The following is a 26,756-nucleotide window of genomic DNA, read 5'->3' as shown; positions in this document are numbered from 1 at the left end:
GCCTGATTGCATCGTGCTCGCGTCCAGCGCGACTTTGTGAAATTGCATTAAAAAGTTATGTACTTTTTAAGAAAGTCAAAGAATAATATTTTTATAATAAGCTCAGATAATCTCTTGCATTAATATTTATATTAAATATATATATAAATAAGTTTTCCAACATTAAAGAAATCGCTAAAGTCGCACACCCACCGTGTCCGATATGCATATGATGTCACGCGTAATGCATATGATGTCATATGTCATCAGTGATGTCATCAGTGATGTCACTGACGATGTCATGAATGATGTAATATGTGACATCATCAGCAGTGGATTTCGGGCGCGCGAGTTATAGTTAGTACAACTAACCATAACGGGGGAATTTCAATGGTTTTGTACGAGTGAAATGTCCAGCTAACTATAACACCCCTGAAACCTATGGTTTTTTCAGTGAATATATATATATATATATATATATATATATATATATATATATATATATATATATATATATATAGAGGTCTGCACCCTGATGTTGCCTGTCATCCACTGACGGGTTGGGATTGCTTTTTCATATATATATATATATATATATATATATATATATATATATATAAAAATATAAAACACATACACACACAGCCTATACAGATATGCATAAAGAAAAGGGCATATAATCATACACAACATCGGTTATGGACTGAAGATATGACAACGGCGAGCTGGCAATCAGCAAATTGGTACCGTAAAGGGGAGAGCGGAGGGAGTGGAAGATCTCACACACTCCAGAAAAATAATAGCAATCGAACATGAAACAACACTACTGATTGAATGGCTACAATCAGGTGCTGACAGATAACTGGAAAAGAAAACAGCAGGCGTGAAACAATTCTGCTAAAATACAGAAAAGAAGACCAATATCTAGAAGGCTTATACTGATAACTTGTCTCTATCCCAATCAGTGGCAGTTCCTCCGCAATGGCAGAGGAGCGTGGCCACACTGCCTGGCTCAGAGCCAACAAATGTAAAATAAAACTATTTTCTTGCATCGTTTCATTTTGCATTTGCCGGCTCTTAGCCAGCGCTGTTGGGAGGGGAGGGGAGGGGTGGGGCCGAGGCATGGGAGGGAGAGGAGGAGTGCTACGTGCACTCCACTCCCTAATTGCTCGTGTGTTTGGCCGGCTGTCTCAGGCTGACCAAAACACACGTGCACTTAGGTTTTCTCCAGCCCAGCTACATTAAGGAGCCGGGCTTGAGAAACCCCACACACTTCCTGGTCTGAGCAGGGCATCTTTTCTGCCCGCTCAGACCAATCCCCACACTGTTCTGCAGCGAGGAGATTGGACAGGGAGTCTGTCCCAGGTACTGGTGGGACCAGGCAGGAAAGAGGAGAGGCATTGTGGAGAGATGATGACGCTGGAGTCAGCGGGCAGCAAAAGGTATTTTTTTTATCCTTTTAATATTGTATTTCTACCCACCCCCCCTGCGCAACCCAACCTGTCCCATCACCCTTTGTTTAAGGCGGCCGCGGCTGATCCCAATAGAAAGAATAGCAGACTGAAAAAAGGAGCTCCTGGCTGAAGCAATGGATAAAAGGCAGAGTAAGTAGTTGTGTAAACTAGTGGGTCTTACCTGTTGTTTGACTTTTATGACTTTGACTTGGTGCTACTCCTTGGAGTAACCAGGCACTGGTGTTGTGTAAAGACCAATGCCACAAAATGGAGGTATGACGCCAAAAGATCAGAATGAAAAAACTGAAGTGACTGATGGAGTTGTAGGGCATAAAAGCACAAGTGTTGAGGTCAAGAAAGAAATGTCTTTGAAGGAGACCAGACCCATAAAATGGCTAGACGGTATAATCTAAACACAGCAAAATACCTTTAGTATACCACGGCAATGGAGAAAGTACTGTACCTCTTCCAAGAGAAAGGATAGAGAAAACCTATAAGAAATTCTATAAGAGAAATGAATCTCCGTTTTCCATGAGATGACCTGTGCCCATGCAAAAATTCATCATACATTATGAGTGAGGTTCATGGCATCAACCAAGATCGGTATTTTCCTTACTCATTAGTTCAACGAACCCCCAAGGGTTGAAACCTTGACACATCTTGAGAGAATTGAAAGAAACGCTCAATGAAATAATCCAAAATGGCCACCAAACGTCCTTACAAACCAAACCCAAGAGACATGGTGGTCAAGGAACACAGGTCTAAGAAGAAACATATGATGAAAAAGAGCCATAAACCCCGGAAACAGGGTAGAAAGTGACATCTGAAGAACAATCATCTCAGTACGAAATGATTGTCAAGTGTCACTGAATTGTATTTAACAAGGTAGAAAGCATTTCCCAAAAATAAAAGGCAACAACAGCTTTCCACAGGTTAGAAGCAGATTAATGACAGCCAATGCAGTTGCAAAGGAAAGAAAGTGTCGGAAAAGTAATCCACACATAGAAGAAATACTACATACAAGGTACTTCCACAAGTAACCTTGAGAGAAAGAAAAGTGTCAGGAGTCCTTCTCGCCAATGCATAGTGAGAGATAGCACATGAAGAAGACTAAAGAGGAAACAATGCATAAGCCAGGTTCAGGCAATGTACCGTAGGCCAAGGACTATGCCCCAATCCCCTGTGCTGTTTGGAAAGAAAGGATGCCAGATAGAGAGGAAAGAAACCTGGCTTTTGAAAGAATTACAGTCAACAAAACAGGGTGAAGAGGGAGCAGGTGCAAAGCTGAAGAACAAGTTACTTACCTTCGGTAGCGCTTTTTCTGGTGGATACAGTATCTGCCTGTGGATTCCTCACCTTTTGAATTCTCCCCTGCACCAGCATTCCGCGGAATTTTTTTTCCTAGCTCTCCCATGTCGACGAGGACGTCATAATGGCACGGCTCCGCTCATGACTCCATCTGACGTCATCGGAGCCCCAAATAGACCTAGTTGAGGTGCTGACGTCAGTTCCACCCATTTTTCCCGTGCCTCCGCGGCGAACGGGTGGACCGATAAAATAATTGAAGTATACACAGTATACAATATAAACACAAATACACACATTATAAAGAGAAATAGGAAAAGCTAAAGAAACAAAGCAAGGCAATCAACAGACACAGGAAAACAATCATGTCAAACAACCAATAATTCCTTTGGTATACGAAGGTGGACAATTGGGAGAATGGTGGGACAGAGAGTAATCCATAGGCAGATACTGTTTCCACCAGAAAAAGCATGACCTAAGGTAAGTAACTTGTTCTTCTGAAAGATACATCTGCCTGCGGATTCCTCACCTTTTGAATTGAATTCCACAGCAGTCCCACTCCAGGAGGAGGGTGTCCACCAACCTATACCAAAAAATCTTGAAGCACAAAACGTGCAAAATGGACGTCCCTCCTAACCTCCGAATCCAGGCAGTAATGCTTCACAAAGGTGTGGAGGGAGGCCCAAGTTGCTGCCTTACAAATCTCAACTACAGGAACACCTCTAATCAAAGCAGAAGACGACTTGGCTCTAGTGGAATGAGCTCTAATACCTTCAGGCGGATCCTTCTTGGCCAAGGCGTAGCAGATCTTAATGCACAAGATAATCCACCTGGAGAGAGTCTACTTGTGCACAGCCTTGCCCTTCATTCGTCCAACATGGCCCACGAAGAGCTGATCGTCCAGTCTCAGATCCTTGGTTCTGTCCAGATAGAAACTGACAGCTCTCTTAGGATCCAGGCGTTGAAGTCTCTCCTCCTTCTTGGAAGGGTAAGGGGGAGGATAGAAGGTACGTAAGGTAATGGATTGCCCAAGATAGAAAGGAGTAACCACCTTAGGCAGGAAAGCAGCCCTGGTCCTGAGAACCATCTTTTCTGCATGAATGGTTAAAAACTGAGGTTTAGAACTAAGACCCTGAAGCTCACTTATGCTCCTGGCTGAGATAATGGCGATCAGAAAGACTGTCTTAAAAGAAAGAAGCCTCCATGGGCAACTATGAAGAGGCTCGAAAGGAGAACCAATTAGGAATGTAAGAACAAGATTTAAGGAGGAGGAGCCGAGCCGGCGACCATGATGGCCGCCTGACGATCGGCTCCGGCCGTCCTAGCTCTACCGGCCTCACATCCTGATTGACATCCTGCCTCCCGCCTAGTGAATCGGGCGGGGGAAGCCAAGCGGTGACCATCGGTGCCACCCCGGAGTTTCTGGGACCCCCCGGGACCGCGTAGCGCCGCTCGGACTTTCGCGGCCTACGCCCTGATTGAAGCCGGGGACTCGCGTGGCTTGACCCCCCCGACCGCAGTGCAACAACATCGGCCGCCCGGACGGCCTTTTGCCGGCCCGGAGTTTCACCCCGGGGATTGTTTGGATACGATAGGGACACCCGCTGGGCAGAAGGGGGGGTCCCAAATACCGACGGGGGCCGAGATTTGCCTCGTGTGAGCCCCTGAGAGCCTCAACTGCCGGTGACCCTGGCCCTTGCACTGCCTTGACTGGGGAGGTGTCCTGGGGTCAGGAGTGGGCCCCCCCAGCATCGTTGGTGCCACCTGGATTGTGTCTTGGAGGGGGTAGGGGACAGCGACGCTCCCCCCCCCCCGGCCGCAGTTGGGCGCCTGAATAACGCCAGAGGGTGGTGCGGTCCAGGGGGGGCATCCTTTGGTGTCCTGCTCGGAGGAGTGGGCCCCTGGGTGAGGAGTGGAGCCCCGACTGATAAAGTGGACGGCGGGGGCTGGGATCCAAAGAGGCTTCGCCTTCAGACCGTTGGTTGCATCAATGTTTGGAGGTGGTTGAGACCCCCGTGCTCGGGAAGTGGAGCCCCACCTGAAGACTCTGCGGGAAGGGGTGCCTGGACTTATTGAGCCTCTGCATGCTGTCATAGATGTTGGTGCGGTGCTGCTTGGACAGGGGTCTGCATTCACGTGGCGAGCTGCTGTGCCGTGGCCGCTGGGGGGCCCAGTCTCGGGATTCTTGACAGTTGGGTCGGAGAGAGTTGCTCAGCCGAAAGTGTCCTGTCCAGCCGAGGGTCGAACCTGGGCAATGTCGATGAAGACGGACCCCGAGCGACCGGGCCCCAGGACCACCAGGGGGGCCCGGCAGGTCCAGTCCAATAAGCTGGACAGATATACCATGCCTAAGGGTTCACCGGCTGACCTTAAGAGGGGTCCGAGTGGTGGTGCTGGCAATTATCCTGTAGTGGAGGAGCCTACGTTGACGGATCTGATGGCGGCGATAACTGGGGTCCGTACGTCTCTGGGGCAGCAAATGGAGACTCTGGATGCCAAGCTCGACGCGGTGTCGATAGAGATGGGGCTGATCAGAGCCGACATGTCGTAGGCTAACGAGAAGATTAAGTCGCTGGAGCTTAAAACGACTAGCCTTATAGATGTGAGTCAGCTTCAGTGTGAGGTGGGTGATCTTCGATCCGGGCGGGACGCTGTGGACCGGCGGCTTGACGACTACGAAGGGCAGGTTCGACGCAATAATGTCCGTATTCTAGGCGTTCCAGAGGGGCATGCTGTGGACCTCTTCGTGGAGAACCTTATCCTTGACCATCTTAAGCCTAAGGGGCTGAGCAGGTTCTTTACCGTGGAGAGAGCCCACAGAGTGCCTGGTGGCAGGCCCCGGGTCGGGGTCCCTCCGCGGCCGATAATTGCTCGAGTGCTGAACTTTCGTGACCGGGACGCTATCCTGCAGGCGGCCCGTTTGGCGGATCCCTTACAGTTTGAGAATTCGAAGATCTTGTTCTTTCCGGATTTCACCCAGGCGGTCCAAAAGCAGCGACAACGGTTCATTTCGATTAAGAAGAAATTGAGGGACAGGGATATCCGGTATGTGATGATGTTTCCAGCCCGCCTTCGTGTGGAACTCGATGGGAAGGCCTGGTTCTTTGACAATCCTGAGGTGGTAGTGGACTGGCTGGACACGCTTCACCGCCCGGAACAGGAGGCTGCAGATCGTACAGAGGCTGAGGAACAATGATGCGTTGAGTGGGGCTTGTTGAAGGGCAGCATACAGTAACGGGGGGTGTGTTCCGTTGGGTTACCGGGCCTTGACTATGGGCGGATTTTGGGTGAGTGACTTTGAGCAGTATAGTTGATGACCCATCATGTTAAGTGCCGGAGGGCTGGGGGTGGGTGGGCGGATCCGTAGGCCCTCCTCTGTGTTCTATTTTAAGATATATAGTTATTTGGGGGAGACAGGCACACTGCTAGTTGGGGATGAGCGCGAGCTTCATGCAGGGGTGCAGGGAGGGGGCTTGGGGGGTCGAGGTTGGGGTTTGTAATTGTGTTTTTGTATGTCTTTTTGTTTTGCACTGGGTGCTTTGGCACTACAATGTTGATCGTTTTTCTTTGAATGTCCTCCGTTAAAGGGGCTATGGGGATCTCCACACTAAGTTGGAATGTAAATGGTCTAGGGGACAAGATTAAGAGGGGTATGGTGAGCCAATTGATACGCAGGCACTCCCCAGATGTGGTGTTGCTGCAGGAAAAACATCTCATCGGTAAGCGATGTATGGCACTCCACAGAGGGGGGTATGGGTTGGTGGCGCATGCGGGTTTCACAACTGGGTCTCGAGGGGTTGGGATTTTGATTAGGAAGTCCTTTCCACTTGCTATTCAGGCTATATGGATTGAATACAGGGGGAGGTATGTTGGGGTCTCTGGCCTGTGGGAGGGGAGAACTGTAACTTTTTTGTCTGTATATGTCCCTCCGGCCCTTCAGTCCGACACATTTCACGACCTTGGGAAAAAATTTTTGTCCTTGCCGGTTGGTTTGTTGGTTGTTGGTGGCGATTTCAATGCAGTGATTGATGGGATGATTGATCGGTGCCCGGCTCGTGAGTTGTCCTCTCAGAGGTGGTTGGCTGATTTTGTGGGCACCATGGGCCTGGTGGATGGTTGGAGGTTCAGGCACCCCGACGAGGGGCACTATACACACGTTTCTGCGGCGCAAAAGTCCCTCTCTGGAATAGACTACATTCTGGTTCCGGCGGCGCAGGCCGCTTGGGTCCGGGAGGTGCGTCATCTGGCTAGGGGGGTATCGGATCACTCCCTTGTTTGGCTTAGCGTTGATATTGGTGGTGGTGACGTTTCGCGTGTTGCCCCGATAGGCGCATGGAGGTTTCGGGACCCCGGAGCTAAGAGAGAGATTGTGCGGGTGGCGGACAGGTATTTCCAGGAGAACGTTGACACGGTGTCCTCTGCATGCTCCCTATGGGAGGCTTATAAAACGGTTCTTCGGGGGGAGTTGCTGTCGTTTATCTCGGGCAAGAAAAGGGAAGCGCTTGCTGAGATGGATAGGGTGGAATCGGATTTGCATGCGTTGGAGTTGGAAGTATCGCGTGCGTCCACGCCGGAGGGGTTGCATCGCTTGAGTCTTCTTACAGATGAATACCGGTCACTGGCCCGTGATAATGCTAGATCACAGCTGCAGACACTCAGAGTAGGATTTATGAGCATGGAGACAAGGCGGGGAAATTGATAGCTTGGTTGGAGAAGGGAGACTGGGCATCGCGGCTGGTCCCGGTGCTTCAGTCCCCTGGTGCGGATAGGGTGACAGACCCGCAGGAAATTGTGGACGTCTTTGCTGATTATTATGAGGGGATCTACGCAGCCGAGTGTCTGTATTCGGAGGCTGAGAACGCAGAAATGATTAGGGACATTCCGATGCCCACTCTTTCGGATGATGACAGGGGCTTTCTTGATTCCCCCCTTACTAATGACGAGGTGGCTCAGGCAATTAGGGGGGTGCGCTCTGGTAAAGCGTCGGGCCCGAATGGGCTCCCGATTGAACTATACAAGGTCAATGCGAACAAGCTGGCTCCCTTTTTTAAGGATATGTTTTTGGACAGTAGGGAGAGGGGTCGGATTCCATATGACCAGCGAGTGGCTAATATTATTGTCCTTCATAAGGAGGGCAAGCCGAAAACTGAGTGTTCATCCTATCGGCCGATTTCTTTGTTGAATGCTGAACCCAAAATTTTGGCGAAACTGTTGGCAAACCGCCTGGTCAAGGTGATTACCACACTGGTTCATCCAGACTAATCGGGCTTTATGCCCGCCGGAACACGGCTCTTAATTTGCAATGATTGCATGGGGTTGTTGGCGGGGCCTCACAGATACACGAGCCGACGGTATTGCTCTCCCTGGATGCCACCATGGCCTTTGACAGGGTGGAGTGGCCCTATATTTTTGCTGCCCTGGTAAGTTGGGGGTGGGCCTGGAATTTATTTCTTGGGTTCGCCTCTTGTATTCAGGCCCTTTGGCCCGAGTAGTCGTGAACAACCACAGGTCGGCGGATTTTGTGTTTGGGAGAGGCACCAGGCAGGGATGTCCTCTTTCCCCTCTGCTCTTTGCCTTGGCGCTTGAGCCGCTCGCGACCTGGGTCCGGTGGGACAGGTCGATTAGGGGTCGTCGGTGGACATCGGATTGGGAGGATAAGATATCTCTCTATGCAGACGATATTTTGTTGTATTTGACCTCCCCCCGGACATCGCTTATGGCATTTTTGGACGTTTTGGAGGTGTTCAGTAGCTATTGAGGCTTTGCTATTAATTGGACTAAGTCGGTCTTGTTCGGTCAGGCTGGAAACTGTAGGCTTTAAATATTTAGGCATTTTTATATCACTAGACCCACGAATTAGATATTCCAATAATTTGTTGCCCCCATTGGTTCGTCTTCGGCGGGATGTTGATCGCTGGAGGGAGCTTCCCCTATCCCTTCTTGGTCGGGCAGTATTGTTCAAAATGATGTCTCTCCCGCGTTTTTTGTATGCGCTCCAGAACTCTATGGAACCGGTTCCTCCGTTGTATTTCAAGGAGATCGAGTCTCTTCAGAGGCAACTTCTCTGGGAGGGAATGGAAAAACTTTATTGTATAGTTAGTTAAAACCATTACAAAAATGCAGATATGATAATATACTAAAAACACACTGATATAAGAATAATAAAATTTGAAATTGGAAGTAAAAACAAGTGTCTTTCTGGGGTATAGAATAACAATTTCCATGTTCAAGATTTTGCCAATGATCTTTGCTTTTTCTCAAAATATTCAATAAATTTGATTGATCTACAAATAAATTGGGGTTCTGTGGTACATAATGTTTGTATAATCGCAGACCTACATGTGCGTGTTCCAAACTGCTTAAACTTGGCTTTCAACCAATTCCGACGTTCCTGTATGAGAGCCGGGCAGGTGCAAATCAGGTGGATAAAGTCTTGTCTTGCTGCACCGCATAGCCCGCACCCTTCACTTTCTTGGAACTTCCACTTAGGACGCTCGGCAAACTACCCAACCTTATATTAAGATATTTACGTTTGATATAAGGCGAAAAGTTCAGGTCCAGGAAGTGCGCCGGTACTAGTTTTTGTATGATTGGATGGTCATCCAGGCATGTGACCGGAGACTGAAAGCTATTTTGTCATCCAATAATGAGTGTTTGATGGCTGCCTTCCTGACCACCTGTTTGAATAAAGGTACTTGGAGCTTGGTTTCCCAGAGTTCGGCCAGATTTGTTGATTCCAAAGACTTTTTGAGGTACTTGGCATAGTTTAAGTTTGGACATTTGATGATGGTTTCCCACATAGCACGATGGATCATGATCTCTTGGTGCATCCAGACATTATACCAGAATTTTATGGTCTCATACTTCCTCAGTAGCACTTGAGATTTCAGGCCAAATTCCAGTCTTACCTGAGCCGGGGATGCTTTACTTGGTAGTGCAAAGATGCGCTTGTAAATTTTCATTTGCACCTTATCCAAAAGTTGTGCACTCTTGCCATGGTGCAATATGCTCCCGTAGGCTATCGTTGGAATAAGTTTAGCTTTCATTATTGTTAACAGTTGCGAGACCAACGGACCTTTGAGTTCGGTAGCTAAGCTCGTAAAGGCGTACATCGGCCATGCCCTTCTTTTCCATGCTGTTTAATTGTGCCTGGAAATTGAGACGCTTATCCAGCAGTATCCCGAGATACTTGTAACTTCCAACCGCTTCCAGTTTGACATTGTCTATGGTAAATGTTGGTGGCGGTTTATGGCGTCGGGTTATGACCATGATTTTTGTTTTCGCGTAATTTATTTCTATCATGTTCTGTTTTGTGTAGCAGGTCAGCTCCTGTAGTAGCCGATGAAGGCCTATTCGAGTCTGGCTTAACAGGACCACATCATCGGCGTAAGATAGGTGAGTTACACGAAGCGTGCCCAGCCGAGGCGGATGGGCATTGATCAAATTGAGCCTTGATGTTAGATCGGCCATGAATGAATTGAAGAGGTGGTGAGCCAGCACACAACCTTGCTTCACCCCATCAAAGGTGTGCATCTTCCTGGTTAGCCTTTGCCCATTGTTGATTTTTACCTGCATCCAGGTGTTGCTATACAGGTCAATGATTGGCATTAGGATTGACTCCAGCAGACCCTGCTTTTTCAATTTGGCCCATAGAAAGTTCCTATTAACACGGTCAAATGCCGCTTTAAAGTCGACAAAACAGGTATATAGTTCCCGGTGGTTAAGTAGACTGCTTTCGCCAATCATGCACAGCGCCATTGCATTAGCCATTGTACCAGTTCCGCGACGAAACCCTGTCTGATTTAACAGGACCTTGCTATTCATGTACGACCACTGTATCAGATCGGCTAGCACCAGGGATGCATAATATTTTGCCTCTGCATCAATCAGGGCAATTAAGCGGTAGTTTGCTGGGTTTTTGCGATCTCCGCCTTTATAGATGGGGTTGATAATGGCACCCCTCCAACTTTCAGGGACCCGACCAGAGTTACTAATAGACTGGAATAGGAGATTAAATTTGCATGCCCAGAATTCAGGGTCCTCTTTATAGATCGCCTGCGGGATGCCATTTGGCCCCGGTGCACTCTCTTGCTTGCCTTTCTTTATTATAGAACATATTCGTTGATCGTCAGTTGACCAGATTGATTGGTCCAAACCCTCCTCGCGATTAGATGTGGCTCTGGGACTGGAAAAGGATTTGCTTTCCTTGATCCTAGTTCTTATAGTTTCTGGTGCTGTTGTAGTCATCATGGCCTGGAGTTCCAATGGTTTTACCGCGAATGTGTCCACTATGTGTTGGACCCAGACGTTTTCCGGGACGCATGTCATGCTTGTCGGTTGTACTGCTCTGTTGATTGCATTGATTTGCATCCAGAACGCTCTGGAGTCTGCTTTTTTAGTATTATGCATCAATTTGGCCCAAAAGTCATTGTGTTTGTTCCTTTTTTCCATCCATACTAGCTTTTTGTATTCTTTCCTAATCAACCGAACTTCTTGCCAGGTGCTTTGCTTTGTCCTTGAACCTTGTACCCGTCTTGTGAGCTTTTGAAGATTCGTCTTCATGGCTAGAGTGGTTGTTGAGAACTTGGTTTTGGTCCTGGGACTGCTCTGCCTCCTAGCCTTGCTGCTTGATTTTGGCAATCTTTCTGGGAAGTTAGCCCAGGTTTCTGAACAAAGATCATTCTCTACCATGACCATTTGTAATAGGTTCTTGGCATCCAACGATATTTGGAATAGTGTTTTACTTTTCCACTTAAGCCGCTCAGGTTGAAGGTTGATAATTGACCTGGTATTTTTGGAGCCATTGTATACCTGGGGGAGCTTAGTTTTATTTCAATATGTTGCATGGAATGATCACTGTCTAGAGTGCTGATTATTTGAAATTTTTTGACCAGGCTCAATAAGGGCAATGTTATTAATGTGTAGTCCAGAGTTGAGTTTGTATTGTGACCTATGTATGTAGCAGCTGGGGGTTTATTGTGCTTCGATCTTCCATTTAATACCCGTAGACTGAGTTGTTCCAGGTCCCAAACCAGTTGCTTACCCACTCGGTCTGATCTCAAGGGCGATATAATCTCCTGAGAGTCGACATTCCATATTTCATTTGCCACTGAAATATTGTCCTCTTGCTCCGATTGATGCAAAAGATTGGAGTTAAAGTCGCCCGTAGCAATAATCTCTCTCTGGGAGGGGAGACCCCGCATAGCGTACGCGAAGTTGACCTTACCGTGGTGCGATGGCGGGATTGGCTTACCCAACATCAGGAGGTATTATTGGGCGTCACAGCTTGCGGCGGTTAATCAAGCTATTTATGGGTCACCGCTCGACCCCGGTTATATTATGGACCGTGGTCAGGCGCCTGGGGGAGAACTCACTAGGGCGTTTTATGGGAGGAGGCGCTTTCCTCTGGTGGGACCGACAGCGGCGGCTGTTGGGGTCTGGCATGAGGCGAACCGCTCCCTTGGTTGGGAAGGGAAGATTACATTGACAACTCCCCTTTGGAACTCGGAACGACTGGGCAGTCTGTGGGAATCTAAAGGATTTGACAAGTGGGATCTCATCTGGATCTCCCGGGTTGGGGATCTGTGGGGGAAGGATGGTATCCTCCCCTTCGAGACCCTGCAAGAACGGTATCAGATGCACGAGAGTGAGAGGTTCCGTTATCTTCAGGTTCGGCATGCACTGCTGGCCAACATTCCCCTTGGAGGGATGCCCCCGGAGGCCTCCCCGCTGAGGATAGGGTGCTCGATGGTTATCTCCCGACGAAAGCGATCTCTTTGATTTACAGGAAGCTAGTTAATCATGTGGGGGACCCTTTGGTGGCCCTGAGGGATCAATGGACGGCAGACGGTTTGCTATTTGACGACGAGGACTGGAGGGAGGCAGTAGCCTCTCCGCGGGTTGCGGCTGTCCAGATGAGGCTTCGCCTGGTTCAACTAAAGATTCTACATCGTAGTTATGTGACTGGCCCTCGGTTGGTGCGAATGGGATTGGCTGACAGCGGAGAGTGCAGGAGAGGGTCTGGTGAGTTGGGAACCTTTTTCCATGTTTTGTGGGAGTGCGCCCATGTTCAGAGATATTGGTCGGCTGTTCATATCAAGGTGAGAGAGGTGTGGGGAGTGGGATTTGAGTTGGAAGCAAGGCGTTGTCTTTTGAATGTTTGGGACCCGACTGATCTTACTTCTCATGGGAAGGTGTGTTTCGAGAGCGGGCTGTGTATGTGGCATGGGGTAGACCCAAGAAATGGGGGAAGATCTGGGGACCCTGGAATGCCTACAGAGGCGACATATGCACTCCCCCGACATCACCGGATGATTCAGATGTGTTGGAAGATCCTTAAACCCAAATGTCGCTATTATTGTTGATTTTTTCATGTTTCAGGAGGAAGTGAACTGATTTATTGTGCAGACTGGCGACTCAGTGCAATTATTGTAAGTCTATTATTTCTATGTGTTTAATAAAAAGAGTTTAAAAAAAAAGAACAAGATTCAAATCCCACTGAGGCATAATGAAAGGAGTGGGAAGAAACCTATTGGTAAGGCCCTTAATGAACCTGATAACAATGGGAGACTTAAATAAAGACAGCTGGTCCAGCAAACATAGAAAAACTGACAAATATCCCTTTACTGTAGCCACAGCACAACCCTGCTGGGCCAAAGAAAGAGAAAACTCTAGAATGTTTGACAAACAGGCTTTCAAAGGATCAATGGACCTCTCTCTACACCATTTAAGAAATTTGGACCACCTAGAGGAAAAAATTGATTTGGCGGAATGTCTCCTGGATAATAAAATAACATCAACCACATCCGGTTGGAAGGGAAAAGAACTAAGACTGCCCCGTACAATCTCCAGGCATGAAGGTGCAAGCTCTAGAGGTGGGAGTGTAGAACCTGCCCCTGCGAGTGGAGGTCTGCCCTGAGAGGGAGACGGACCGGAGGGTGCGATGAGAGGTGAAGCAGTTCTGTGTACCACACCCTTCTTGGCCAATCCGGGGCGATCAATATGACTTGGTCCCGGTTTGGCGAATTTTCCTCAGAACTCGAGGAATCAAGGGTATGGGGGAAACGCGTAAAGGAGCTGCGAACTACAGTTAAACTGAAACGCGTCCCCCTAAGCTCCCTGCATCGGAAATTGGAGACTGCAGAAAGACGGGCAATGTGCGTTCTACCGAGTGGCAAAGAGGTCCAACTGAGGAAATCCCCACATTTGGAAGATGTGATGGACCACCTCTGGATGAAGCCGCCACTTGTGATTGGCCGAGTAATGCCGACTGAGACTGTCCGCATGTTCATTCAGCACACCGGCCAGATGATTTGACATCACAAAAATCTAATGGCTGAACCCAGGACCAGAGTCGCTGAGCCTCTCTGTAGAGGCGATACAACCCTACACCTCCCTGTTTGTTGATGTACCACATGGTGGTAGTGTTGTCTGTCAGGACCTGAACCGACTGACCGCAAAGGGATGGAAGGAAGGCCGTTTGTGCCAAACATATCGCCCGCAATTCTGGAAGGTTGATGTGAAGCAACCTTTCCTCTGGAGACCAAAGACTTTTGACCTCCAGATCCCCCAGATGAGCTTCCCACCATAGAGTGGAGGCATCTGTGATCACTGTGGCAAACCGGTGGAGGAAGCTGAAAGGGCTTTCCTTGAGACAAGTTGCGTCCTGCACACTCCACCAAGACAGATCCGCTGCAGTTTCTCTGGAGATCCTGACTGACTCCCTGGGATCTCCGTGGTGCTGATACCTGCGGAGACACCACAGGAGCGCCCTCATGTGCAAGCGTGCATGGTTGACCAACAGAATGCAGGAAGCGAACAGACCGAGCAGGCATAGGACCTTCAGGGCTGGAACAACCACTCCATTGTGAAACAAGGGAACAATTTCCTGAATGTCGAGAATCCTCTGCGGAGGTGGAAAGGCTCGTCACTCTGTAGTATCCAGTACTGCCCCTAGAACCAGGTTGCGCTTTGAGGGCACCAGGTGAGACTTGGGTACATTTATCGAGAAACCCAAAACGTACAGCAGCCGCACTGTTACCTGCAGATGATGAAGCCCCATCTCTGGTGACTTTGCTTTGAGCAGCCAGTCGTCCAGGTAAGGGAAAACAGGAAACCTGGATTTTCTGAGATGTGCTGCCACCACCGCCATCACCTTTGTGAAGACTCAAGGCGTGGAAGTAAGACCAAACGGGATGACCGCAAACTGGTAATGTCGGGATCCTACCGTGAAACGAAGATATTTCCAATGCGACTTAAGGATGGGAATGTGAAAATACGCATCCTGCAAATCGATTGACACCTTCCAGTCTTTTTGCTGCAGCACCAGAAGTACCTGAGCTAGGGTCAACATCTTGAATTTCTCCTGCCTGAGGTAAAAATTCAAAACCCTGTGGTCCAGAATAGGCCTTAATCTGCCATCCTTCTTGGGGATCAGGAAATACCGGGAGTAGCATCACTGACCCCTTTCCTGCTCCGGGACCACCTCTATCGCACCTTTCTACAATAACACAAGAACCTCCTGCTGCAAAAGGTCCTTTGAGCACCAGCCCTGGCGAGGAGGGTAAGGAAGAGGAAACTCCTGGGAGGAAAGGGCATACCCATTTTCCATAAGATTCAAAACCCAAAGGTCTGATGTGATAGATTTCTAATCTTGTAGAAAATGGGACACCCGACCCCCTACTGGACCAGTATGCTCCAAGATGGGGGATCTATAGCTGCTTTCCAGTGACACCAGTGTTAGAGGCAGAAGAGGAAGAGGAGGAGGAGGAGGAGAGTTGACGTGCTGCACCCCACAGATGACCTCTGTTCTTTCCTCTGCAACATTTGCACTGTAGGTCCTGCTGCTGCTGAAGTTTTGATGGCCTCCAAAGGAAGCCATCCTGACAAAACCACGATACCTCTTAAAACTAAACCCTCTAGTTTGGGACTGGAGACCCAAAGATTTAGCCATGGCCCTACAGCGCAGAATCAGCCTTTTCCCCAAAAACCTCGGATCCATCAACTGGAGGATCGAGAAGAGTATTCTGTACATCCGGAGAGAACCTTGAAGACCTAAGCCAGGCATGCCTCCTTGTAGCAATAGAAGAGCCCTTCACTCTTGCCACTGAATCAGCAGACTCCAAACCAGACTGGATAACCAAGCGAGTAGCCGCCTGCGTATCTGCCAGGATCTCTAAAAAAGGAACTTTGATCATTCTCCAGCAACTTTGGAACCAACTCTTTTGCTGAGTCCATCAAGGCATGAATATACCTGCCCAACAAGAACGATGCATTGGTGGATTTGAAAGCCATACTTGAAGAGGAGGAAACCTTTTTGAAGGATTGTTCCAGTTTTTTATAATCCCTGTCTCCAGGAGTCTGAGGGAAATACCCCGCCGATTGTTTTGAACAAAAAGCCTGCACCACTAAACTTTCAGGAGAAGGATGAGCTGAAAGAAAAGCAGGATCATTTGGAGCAGTACCTTCTAGCAATAGTCCTTGAAACTGCAGGTGCAGAAAGGGGCTGATATTCCTCTTCCTCTAACAGTCTCTGTGCCTCTCTCTTAGATCTCATCTTTGGAATAGGAATCGGCGTCGACGGCACCACACGCGGCACCAATGAAACTGAAAAGGCAGAGCTTCCGACGTGGGCAACGGCGCCACTCAAAGTTGAGAAGAAGAACCACCACCAGATGGAGCCGGAGACTGAGAGAACGGCGTTGAGAACCTCGGAGGAGGAAACTGCCAAGACGGCTCCGTCGTTCGATATTTGGAGGGTTAAGAATGGAAACTTAAGGGATTTTTCTTTCTACAGCAAAAAATATAAACACCATTCTAGAATTGATTATTTTTTGGTGGATCAGATTATGTTTTCGGAGCTTGAGTCCATAGCCCATATCCCGGCGACTATATCAGATCATTCCGCTGTTGAGCTGATACTTAATTTTAAGCATAAAGTGTGCCAGAGGAGGTGGACCCTGGATAGGACTTTGCTACTGAATGTGGGGGTGAGGTCTGAGCTTGAAGCAAAAACAGATGAATTTTTCAGGTTTAACATAGGTTCCGCAAAGGACCAGATAATGTGGGAGGCCTTTAAAGCCTATTTAAGAGGACTTTTAAGGTCCATAATGATTAATAAAAGAAAATCTATGAAATAGGCTGAAGCTAATAGGCTCAATAGGATTAAGGAAAAGGAGTCTGAATTACAGCGGGCCTCTCTGGCTTCTCAGAATCTTATGCCGCAGCTGGAAAGAGAGCTAGTGGTGCTTCAGGCAGACTTTCAGGCCAATTTAGATAGGATCCTGAAGGACAAGTGGGATGCCAGTAAATTACATTTTGCCTATGGCGAAAAAAGCGGTTCTCTTCTGGGATGGAAGACCAGGGCAGATAGGGTTAGAAACCAGATAAAGAGCTTGGTTCAAAGAGGGTCAGGAGCTCTATTATATGACGATGACAAGATTCGAGGAAGCCAAGATCATTTATGCATAATTTGTATGAGGAAGATATTGAACCCAGACCAGAGAGAGCCAGTGAGTGGTTAAATTCAATGGATCTCCCTCAGCTGTCTGAAGCAGATAGGCTGTCTTTGCTCACAAGTATCACCAAGGGTGAAATTCGAGTACAACTTAAGAAAATGGAGGGGGGTAAAGCATATTGGATAAGGTGGTGCCGGTTTTAAAAACCCTGTTCAATAAAATATACATGCAGGGAGAATGCACCCCTACGTCATTGTCTGAAGCGACAGTGTCCTTAATCCTTAAACAGAATAAAGATCCTCAGAAAATTGAGTCATATAGACCCATATCATTGCTAAATTCTGATCATAAATTCTTTGCACGGATATTGGCAGCAAGGGTGGCGAAAATCATTAAGACCATTGTGCACTCAGACCAGAGAGGGTTTATACCTGGAAGACAGCTAAACGAGCTTACCTTTCAAGTCATAGGTGCAATAGATATTGCAATGGATAAAAAGCTTCCACTCATCATAGTTGCAATAGATGGCTTTTGGTCAGGTGAATTGGTTTTATCTCTGGGAGACACTGCAAAGTTTTGGGTTCCCGAGAAATTTCGTGCAGGCTGTTAAATCCCTTTACTTTAATCCCCAAGCAAAGGTTTTAGTTAATGGTGCTCTGACAGAATGGTTCACTATCTCAAGAGGCAACAGGCAGGGGTGCCCTCTGTCACCGCTACTATTTAATTTGTATATTGAACCTTTTGTATGTTCTCTCAAGGCAGATTCCCTCATTAGGCCTTATAAAATCGCAGAACTAGATTTAAGTTTGCTCTTTATGCTGACGACCTTCTCATGTATACTTCAAATCCCGTAGAAGCTATACCCAGGTTGTTCAAGTTGGCTGAGAAATTTGGTGAAGTCTCGGGCTATAAAATAACAAGGATAAGACTGAAACAATGGAATCGAACTGTGCGAATACAACACAGGGGGCAAAGTGTCAAATGAGATACGTCAGGATCCATCTAGCCCAGAATCTGGTAGATACATCAAAGACCAGCTAGAAGGTGTCTAAAGAAGTTGGTAGCCTATTATCGCGCTGGGCAAATCTCCCCCTGAACATCTACGGGAGGGTCAACCTCGTTAAAATGATAATTTTGCCCAAATTAACTTTTTTCTATAATTCGATTCCACTATCCTTTAGCACAAAGGACAGCGCTACACTCCAAGGCAAAATCGGGTCTTTTATATGGGCCACTAAAACCCCTAGAGTTGCCTTGAAAAAGCTCAGGAGAGGTGTAAAGTTGGGCGGACTTTTAGAATTTTGGCCAATAAAACTGACTCCTCCTCTTTAGGTTTATTATTCCAGGCCATGTTACATGATGTCCAGCTGAGACTGGAGTTTTTTCTTTATAAATTTGGAGATCATAAGTTCTACAAGAAGGTCCGACTTAAGATCTTGGGAGCAGCACTAAATAATTGGATTTACATCAGAAGGGTTCTGAAAATTCCATATTATACAGTACAGGCCCCAATCTGGGATTCCCCCGGCACTCCTGAATGCCTTCAGGACCAACTTTGACAACCACTTAAGTTAGCTGGTATCAGACCTTGGGGAGATCTTCAGAAGGATTCGCAACTGATTAGCTGGTAGTCAATCTCCAGTCTGACTTGCGGGACACTGACAAGATTTAAGTTTTACCAGCTATCAGCATGGTGGGCAACACAGTCTTGGGGCAATGATGATGCAAGTTTGAAATTCCATTCAGTCTCCATAACGGGTACCTGGAAACGTGAAGTCTCATTCTGGTACTGGGCCCTTCTGGAATCTTCTGGAATCTGGGGAATGTGTGGACCTACTGGAAGTTGGGAAACTCTGGGGCAGTGTTTTTGGAGGTGATGATGAGGTAATGTTGAAAGTCTGGTGTGACTCCTTTTCTATGTTGCAGGCAGTAGTGAAACCAGCTACACTTAGGAGGAATCATCTTTACACTGCCAATAGAGTTTACTGGACTCCTAGGAAACTATCTAAAGTAACCGGCAGGGCTTATAACTGCCCCAGATGTAAGTGCCCAGCAGACGATTTTCATATGTTTATGGATTGCCCAAAAATCAAGCTCTTCTGGACTGAGGTAGGTGGTTTTCTAGAGGATATGCTGCTCCAGCAGATTGAAGTTAGCCCAAGGTTAATCTTTTTTGGTCTTATTTTGGATTATTGTATGAACGCTCCAGCTTCGAAACTTGTGTTTTATGTAATAATTCTTGCCAGAAGGGAAATTTGTAGGGCTTGGAAATCCGAAACTCCCCCTTCCTTTGCGGACTGTTTGAAGCATATTATTTTGACTAGTCAATCCGATATGGCCTGCGATGAAACTAGTATACGTAAGATCTGGGCGGCCCTAGTTGCCTGGAGGGAGAAGTAAAATTGGTCCTATGATTATGCCATGGTACTGTTGGTCCGGTCCTCCCTAGTAACATAAGGTCCCTCCAGGTGCTGTGAACAGGAGCGGGACTAGGAAACAGTTTCATCTTGAGGGAGAACTCCGTTCCTCTTTCCATAGGCATCATGCAAGGGTTGATATTGAATTTGCCTGTTTGGAATGTGTGGAGGGATCCCATCAAAAGGGTCCTTTAAGGCATGTATGAGGACATTAAAAACATTTTTTTTTTTTTTTTTTAAAGTACAGCGCTGTCGGTATAAAGGGCACGAAAGGTGCCTGGGCATATTGCTGAGGAACGCCCAAATTAAAAGCAAGCGGAACCACGGAGCCCGCGCAACGGTAGGGTAGGCTGCCGAGGCAAATATGCCATACATCGCATTGAGGAAATGCGATGGATCCAACCCAGGCCCAGGAAAGGGTGGATATGGAGCCATATCTGGATCCACACGAGGCCGATAAGGCGCCGGTTACGCTGGACCCAAAACAGGAGAGGTCGCAGAAGAGGGCATCCTAGGTTCATGAGAATCCCATGGCGCCGGTGAAGAACTCGGCACAGGAGTACCCTTCGGTGTCGGTGAACGCGCCGGAGAACCTCTCGCCATCGGAGAGCGAGCCGGAGTCGCTGGAGGAGAAGGCGATGGAGAGATGACATCTCTAGAGCGACGTCTCGGAGCCAGAGAGTGCGCTCTCGAAGCCCTACCTTTCGATGAAGTACGTCGAGAACCATGCCTTCTCTTTTTCTTGTGCTTCTTTGACTTCAAAGCATGCAAAGTCGACAACTTCAACTTCGATCTCTTTTGACCCCTCTTCTCATTCCTTGCTTTCACCATCAAACAGCTTAGCCTCATGCTCCTTCAAAGCTTTCGGGTTCATTTTCAGACAGCTGGTGCAACCATCAATGTCATGGTCCGAGGAAATTGTAAAAAAGGGGGTACCTCTCGGACCATAGATCGTCGATTCTTTTAACAGTGGAGAACTACTAAAGATTTCTCCACAGGTGCTCACTTAATGAGCTGTGGTTATTTAAGGAATCTTTAAACAAAAAGATGATTAATGTTTTCCCTTTCTCGCATTAATATATCAAGCTCATATAGTCAAATTACTCAAAAAAGCAGGTAAGCTGTCTTTAGCATTCATTTATCTTATGAGAGAGACATTTACATGGAACAAAAACATACACCATTAGGTTTACATCTAAGACAATACATTAATCGAGTCAAAACACCAATAGAATAATAACCGGACAAATCATGAGTACATGCTACAAAGAAGATAAAGGGACATTCTTAACTTAATATAGAATGAATCATCACAAAAGAAGGGACATACTATACAGTGAATGTACCCTATTGGCCTACTGTGCAGCTTAGTTGATATATCAAATCATAAGTGTGCAAACTTTTCTTTTTATGTCATCGGGACCTATTACTGGTGCTCTCGATATTATAGTACTAAGGGGTCCTAGGTGAGGTCAGAGGGCCGTTGTGCATAGGCTTGATCCATCCATTTTGATTAAGCTTGTGTGTTCAGTGCTTTTGCACATTGACTTTCAGCATGGTATCTCTGGCGTTACGGGATATGTGCCTACGCGTTTCGACCTTACTTGTTAGACATGGGGCAGTGTTTCAAAGGAAGGTTTTCCTCAGGGCAGGGGGGCTTGTGAAGGACACTGCAATTGCACAAAATGGTGTATACATATATCAGTTAATGCAATTATTTATTGTAGTTAGTGTTCCTATATTTTAACATATTAATACGGGTGGTGGGGGTGGTGTACCTTGGGGTTCCTGATCATGTATATCGGAACCACATTTTAGACAGAGCTGCGTCCAAGGATGGAATCATGAATCTGGAGACTTCCCTTTTGTGGCCCCAAGTTGTCTTATGTCCCTTTTATTGAGAATAGGGAGGGATGTATCTGAAAGTTTAAAAAGCCAGAAGGAGGAGGATGTTAGAACAAACCTAAAGTATATTAAATTGTATACAGAAGTGAATCTACGTAACAAGCTTGGGGTGGACGTTTTAAATGGAGAATTTTTATAGGGGTCTGTGCTCAAGCCAAGTGAAAGAAATGTCTGTTTTATAATTCACCCTTTTATGGCGAGACCTGCACCATTGTGAATACGCATGCTCTGACTCGGTATAATTGGAAAATTCAGAAAGTAAAGTTTGTGCCAAGTTTTAAGCGTGGACATGCTTAAGGGTCCATGCAGAACAGGGGTGCTGCCTTCGTGTGGATGCAAAAGGTCCTGTAAGGTCACGTTTCCAAATACCTTAGGTGTGTTTTTATGAAGTTTCTTTTTTCCTTCTACGTGTTCTGTCTTGGTTCCGAGAAGGACCAGCAATTCCTGTTGTTTTTTCGGTGGTTCGCACAGCTTGATTGCCTCAGAAGTTCCATGCTTCCTGAAATGTCTTCATGCGAGGTGACGTTAGATGAGCGTCATCGTCAGAAGCCATGCTCTGGTGCGTAGTGGGCAAAAGAACGATGGATTTAACCCAGATCTTTTGACTGGGGGAGAATGTTTGTCTTGTCAGCATTCCATCCATCATTTGTTTGTTGTAACACTTTTCGCCCTACGTGGGATGGGTATGCCCAGACGTAGTTCCCTTGCTCACTGTGCCACTGGATTCAAGCTAGCCTGGCTGAAGAAGGGTGACATACCCTGAATCCGGTTCCAAGATGCTTGTTTCTTTTCCAGGGAGGACCTGGCCTGGCAGTTCGGTCTGGACTGTTCCCATGAGGCACAGGGTCAAGACTGATTTGCATATGGCTGGGTCCAAACTGGGGTGGCGTTGTGGGCAAAAGAACAATGGATTTAACCCAGATCCTTTGACTGGTGGAGAATGTTTGCATTGTCAGCATTCCGTCCATCATTTGTTTGCTGTAACGGTGGTGCGAGTGCCTGGCTTCCGCAGAATCCGTCTTGCTTTTGCCTGACTTCCTGTGAGCGTTGCCATGGGGATTCAGGACTCTGGTTGCGCTGATGCAGCTATATTGTGTAGCCGTCCACAACACCGGCTGTAAAGCTGTTTCTTTTAGTGAATTTTCTTTCTGTAAATTATTGAACATTGACATTGTTCTTCATATTTATCGCTGTAGCTGGTGGAGCTCTTTGGATACGAACATAGAAGAAGACTTAGCCATTATGGGGAAGATGCAAATCTGTGGTGGTGGTCTCTGGGGGTCTACAATTGATGTTGGTTGGATGGTAATTAGCAATCAAGGACTTATTTTAGAAGCAGTGCAAGATCTCACTCATTTCGTTGAGTCCCTTGACAGTAGTTCCGAGGTGCAATATAGTTTTAGCGTCAAAGCTGGAAAGTAGAGTATCAATGTCCCTTCCAGTGACATGTTTTAGAACTGTCCATTTGATATCTTGTGAGACATGACCCTTTTCGACACAGAGTGATACCATGGGTGCATTTGGTACTATGCAGTTAACCCTTGAGCGATGTTGGGTCCGTGAAAAGGCACTACAAACAGTCTTCATGGGGGTCTGTGATTGACATATGGCCCCCACATTCTCTACAAGGTTAAAAAACAGACTTTTTCGATGCCATTGCACTGCCACTCCAAGGGAAATAGCAAAAACAAAGTAACCTAAGAAGTAAATGGAGAGTCCCAGAAAACCGTTACGCCTCGTTGAGGCGGAAAAAATGGAACTGACGTCAGCATGCCAACGAGGTCTATTTGTGGCTCCGATGTCATTAGACTGAGTCGCGAGCGGAGCTGTGCCATTGTGACGTCCTCATCGACGTGGGAGAGCTAGGAAAAAAGTTTCAGCGGAATGCTGCCGCAGGGGAGAATTCAAAAGGTGAGGAATCCACAGCAGATGTATCCATCAGAAACCCCTTGCACTATTTTATCAAAAGCACATCATTTGAAGTCCCCACATAAGGGGTACTAAGTGCCAGAAATATATGAAGGCAAAACATATGAAGGCAAACAGATGATGTTCCGTGTAGAAAAGGAAACAAGGCAAGAGTGTGCCCGCACAATACAAAAAATACCCTATAGAGAATATGAACATGGGTAGAAAAACCATCTTCAGAAAAGAAGATGACGACCGTCACCAGATATTTAAATCCTATAGGGCCACAAAGTAATATATGTCCGAAATAATGGGAAACAAAACCTGTTACCGACAGTTTATAAAAATACCTGCAGAGGGCAGGAGCCTTTCTCTGGGTGCCACCCATAGGTGGAGATTGAAAAGAAAAAGCCAATGGGCACTGCCCAAGTATGGCTCATGAAAAAGAAATCAAGAAAACTATTTGCTGTAGAAACCTAGTACTTGAGGAATATAAGAAAAACAGAGTTTAAGATTCTGTTCCACTCCCACTATCCTTAAAACACTGCAAGGAGGAATCAGCATGAGTGCCAAATAGATGTACACCATCGAAAGGCATATATACGAATGTGGATTGAACAGCTGCAAAAAACCAGAGTTGGGTAGCCAGGCATGACGGCACAGTACTTCTGAAAGAGCCATGGGTCGCCCAACAAAATCTGTGGCATCCATGCCACAGCAAATCATCAATTTAGTTGCTTGTTGGCCATCATGGAGCAACTGGGTAAGATCGTTACTAGGTGTCATCCAGAAGCGAGACCGAATCCCACAACATGTGAGAAAACAGACTCAGAACAAAAAAGCAGTTTTAAGTCACTGTAAGACTGAACTGGAGGCAGAAAAAATATGCCGACCAAAAGTATTGAGACTCCTAGACTCCCTGTCTGGAGGGACGCTAGGAAGAGCGCTGATGTCGGGGGAGGCTGTAGCAGCCTGAACCACAAAGCTGCGAGGAGTAGGCTTCCAAAGAAGGCAGGCTGGGTCCCTGGGGGCAGGACGTTGTCTATGAGCTATAGGCCAGTCCACTGTGGCCCCCTTAGCAGGTTTATCCTAAGATCCCAACACAATATTATTTAGAGCTTCAACGTAGGGGGGCACAGGTTCAAGCCCAGTTTGACCCTGATGAAGCACTCCAATTAAGTGGTCAATGGTCACCTTCTCAAAAGGGAGCTGCAGCTCATGAACCACAGCTTCTCAGAAGCCTGCGAAAAGCGGAAATATCCTCTGAAGTGAGGCTGGGAGGAGAAAACAAGCCAAAGGATGGGGAGGACTCAAGGCTCAGACAGCCAACTTACCTCCAGAAGAGTCTGAACAGAATCAGTCATGGGTAAATAAACTCCATTTCTTCACCTACCCCAAAATCCTGTTCTCCTGGAGGAAAAACAGTAGGGGGCTCCTCCGAAGAAGAAGGAAAGATGTCCGAGGTAAACTACATTACCAGCATTGCCCTGAAGCAGTCTGTTGTCGATGTGGTGACACCGTCCAGCGTCAATGTGGCGACACCTCGACATCAGAGAGATGACGTAGTGTTGACTGGTGCCGCCAACGTCGACATTTGAGCCAGCTGATCCGACATGGATGTCGCAGGTGGGAACCCCAAAGGGCTGTACAACAAAGCAGACACGGAGCAGACTACATATCCAGAGGGCCTAACTGAAGCAGAGGGAGACCCCGTCAGAGTGTACTCAGTCAAGGCTCCTCTGACCTCCTTGGGGCTGAATAGCACACTACAGCAAGGTGAAGCTCCAAAGATGTCAGAGGGAAGAATAATATTCCTACATCTGGTCCAAAGTTGCCCCGGCTCCAGGAAGTACTGGGATGCACGGGGGAGATTCTCGCTCCAACTTCTTAATCAGAGGACGAGGAGGGGTGTCAGAGATGCTGCACGTACGCGGCGCAGCCGGGGATAGCCGTGACTTTGACTGCCTATGTCACAACTTACCTTTGGCTATCTAGGTCGATGGATGCTCACAGGAAAGACTTCGAGAGCAGGCTCTTTAGCATTCCTAAGAACAAGGACTGAGACCACAAATGAGGTGGAGTCTGTGCCAACCGTGCCGCTAAGAGCCTCATGCGGTGCTCCAGCAACACCTTCGGCCAAAGTTGGCGACAGGAGTCATACACCTCAGAGTCATGGTGTTCGCGAAGACACCACATACAAATATTATGAGAGTCTGTGGCCACCACTTGCCGCCCACAGGCCCACAGGATTCGAACCCCGAGGTTTTAGAAAAAAAGCACACAGTTTCATTGTCAGAAATTTTAGAGAGAGGCCAAAAAACTGCTTGAGGAACTGCTCTCAGGGTTTGTGTTGTAAGCGCGGTAATGAAGAAACTGACCTCAATACATCAGGGGAGGGCTTGTATGGACTCTGTCGATGACACTACAGAGTAGCTAGACGCCCTCTACCGATGTGCACAGGTACTGCTCTAGAAAGTTTTCCGGATCTAGTCTGCAGCCTGGGACAATCTCAAAGGTAGGGACCCGGCAGCTAGAGGTCTATCAGATATGGCGTGCACAAAATAAAATACAAAAAAGAAAAATATAAAAAAATAATTCCAAAAATATCAGGGACAGGGCTTGGCCCCGGGCACATACAAGTGCAATGGGATTTCCCATGTTGAAAGGTGGTGGTAGATTGGTCAACAATATTAGGTTAGGAAGAAAGCAACTCATCTATACATGAAATATACAGGTATGTCCAATGTGACCATTATTTTTCAACACTTTAGGAGCTGGATTCATTTAAGGTATATTTTAGTAGTTTTTGATGCAATAATTTGGTAGCAACAATTATACCTAGTATCTTGATATTGTGGATTGACCACAAAGCATGTCAAGCAGAGAAAGTTCATGAAGACAGGTGTCAGTTGAAATATAGGAAGAATGGCTTGGGAAAAATATTGCCGAGTGTGACTAACAAATAATCAGACCTGAGACCTCGGAAAAGGCTTGCTTTCTCTAATGAAGACCTAATTGTGCAAGGCTTCCTCGGCTGGTGCGCTATGAGGCCTATGGTTGAAGGTATTGGGAAATATCTCCTGATTGAGAAGAAAATCAGACAATCATTGGTTAAAATATAAAGCATTGTTCTAAATAGCATGTTATCTCTGTCAAGCAAAGAGAAAGGATCCTCATTGGCACATCTTTTTTAAAACGCAATCTCATCATATTTTCTTCTATTAATAACAAATATAGATAAAATAGCAACTATACATAATAAACGTAACTGTGTATGTGCATGGGATCTACAGTTCATTTACATCGTGTTTCAAGATCACACACATCACTTA

At 47.0% G+C, this 26,756-nt stretch overlaps 1 protein-coding gene and 1 non-coding gene across 5 annotated transcripts in view; both read right to left on the bottom strand.

The window, feature by feature from the left end:
* DMXL1 (Dmx like 1) overlaps positions 1–26,756 on the bottom strand; it is a 2,287,446-nt gene that overhangs the window by 208,712 nt on the left and 2,051,978 nt on the right. The gene's annotated exons all lie outside the window — the stretch shown is intronic.
* LOC144820533 (U12 minor spliceosomal RNA) lies at positions 1,911–2,066 on the bottom strand. The gene has a single exon (XR_013607827.1). It is a non-coding gene; the product is annotated as a U12 minor spliceosomal RNA (small nuclear RNA).

This window comes from Lissotriton helveticus, chromosome 2_1, assembly GCF_964261635.1.
Source record: "Lissotriton helveticus chromosome 2_1, aLisHel1.1, whole genome shotgun sequence".
Lineage (NCBI taxonomy): Eukaryota > Metazoa > Chordata > Amphibia > Caudata > Salamandridae > Lissotriton > Lissotriton helveticus.
This window is presented reverse-complemented; position numbering and strand designations above follow the sequence as displayed.